Source organism: Balaenoptera musculus, chromosome 6 (assembly GCF_009873245.2).
Source record: "Balaenoptera musculus isolate JJ_BM4_2016_0621 chromosome 6, mBalMus1.pri.v3, whole genome shotgun sequence".
Lineage (NCBI taxonomy): Eukaryota > Metazoa > Chordata > Mammalia > Artiodactyla > Balaenopteridae > Balaenoptera > Balaenoptera musculus.
Genome location: NC_045790.1, coordinates 97,685,540 through 97,687,335, shown reverse-complemented (window position 1 = coordinate 97,687,335; position 1,796 = coordinate 97,685,540). Strand labels below are relative to the sequence as shown.

Genomic DNA, 1,796 nt, shown 5'->3' with positions numbered 1-1,796 from the left:
TTTATTGTCCTGTGTTGTCTTATTGCTGCTGTAGCAAATGACCACAAACACAAACAAGCTTTAGTGGCTTAAAATAACACAAATTAATGGTCTTACTGTTCTGGATGTCAGAAGTCTGAAATGGGTCTTACAGGGAAAAATCTAGGTGTCTGCAGGGCTGTGTTCCCTCTGGAGGCTCTAGGGGAGAATCCATTTCCTTGCCGAGTCCAACTTCTAAAGGCCACCTCATTCCTTGGTGCTGGTCCCTTATCCATCCTCAAGGTCCGTGACATTCTCAGATCGCTTTCTCTCTCTAACCTCCGCTTCTGTCATCACATTTCCTTCTCTAACCCTGACACTCCCTCTTATAAGACCTAACCAGATAATCTAGGGTCATCTACTCATCCCAAAATCCTTAACCACACTTGCAAAGTCCGTTTTGTCCAGGAAGGTAACATAGTTACAGGTTCCAGGGATTAGGATGTGTACATCTCTGGAGAGGTTATTCTGTCTACCACACTCCCTACAATAGCACCTCCTTTATTCCTTCTGTATTTTCTGCTCTTTCTTATATGAACCATGGACTCCCCTGTAGCACAAAGGAGTTGCACAAACACTGTGCTAAAATATTTGACCAAACTTTAGCGTGGCTTCCACCTACACTGGACAATGTCTCTAAAGATGATCTGAGACCCCGTGCCGAGTCTTTGCTCAAGAAAATGCAAGTCTACCAAACTCAAAATTTACATTGTCTCAACCCATCTCGCCAAGCCATTTTCAGTAACCCTCCACTTCCGCCCTTCTAAATTTTCCATTTTTACATCTTCCTCTAGTCCTTTTTTGTTCCTCCCTTTTCACCTCTCCATAGTCTCTTTTTGTTCCATATCTGTTATCCCTTGTAAAAACCTTAGTTACCTGTGTCATAGCTGGAGTTGAGCTCAGTCTATACTGATGTCTCTCTTCTCTACTACAGGAGTCATAATAAAATTTGTTTTTTCCACCTTTAACAAGTGTCGAGAGCTCTGGTTTTTCTTTGACACCTCCATCGCAGCAAACATCATAAAAGAATCTGATATAAGCCTTTTGCAATGTTGTGTCTCTGTTTTCTCATAGAAATAGGGGTCAGAGTTTGAGAGATCAAGCAAATTTGCATGTTTGATACAATTAAGAAGGGAGGAGGTATTTTATGGGAGATGCTTCTAGAAGCACAACACTTGGTCTCTGACCCCAGGCAGGGGAATCATATGGATTAGGGTTTGTAGAAGATTATCAGAGATGTTTCCTGGAAGAGATGGGGTTTGAGCTAAGACTTAAAAAATCTTCTGGTGGAGGAATGAACACAAAGAAAGGACAGAGGCATGGAAGGCAGGAGAGGTCTTGACAGTGTAACTGATTCTGCCCAGGTATTGAAACTCAAGAGAACCAGGTAGCATGTAATAAACCTCCTCTATGAGGATGCCTGGAAGAGTCCTCATTTTTTTTTCACATTCTCTCTCTTTTTTTTTTGGCCTCACCAGGCAGCTTGCAGGATCTTAGTTCCCTGACCAGGGATCGAACCTGGGGCCCCAGCAGTGAGAGTGCTGAGTCTTAACCACTGAACCACCAGGGAATTCCCTCATGTTTTTGGTCAAGTGCCATTTCCTTTGCTGGTCAGTCACTTTTAGATCCACCCCTGCTTATTCTCCATTGTTCTGTTGCGCATTCTCCCTTTATAATTTAATCTTTATGTGACTCAACAAGCAGAGTTGCTTATACTTTCCATCAAGGTAGAGTGTCTAGCAGTGCTGCCACCACATGGAGGGACAGTAGTGCCTGGG

At 43.2% G+C, this 1,796-nt stretch overlaps 1 non-coding gene across 1 annotated transcript; it reads right to left on the bottom strand.

The window, feature by feature from the left end:
* Positions 1–1,515: 1,515 nt before the first annotated feature.
* On the bottom strand, positions 1,516–1,588 carry TRNAE-CUC. The gene has a single exon. It is a non-coding gene; the product is annotated as a tRNA-Glu (tRNA).
* Positions 1,589–1,796: the final 208 nt, after the last annotated feature.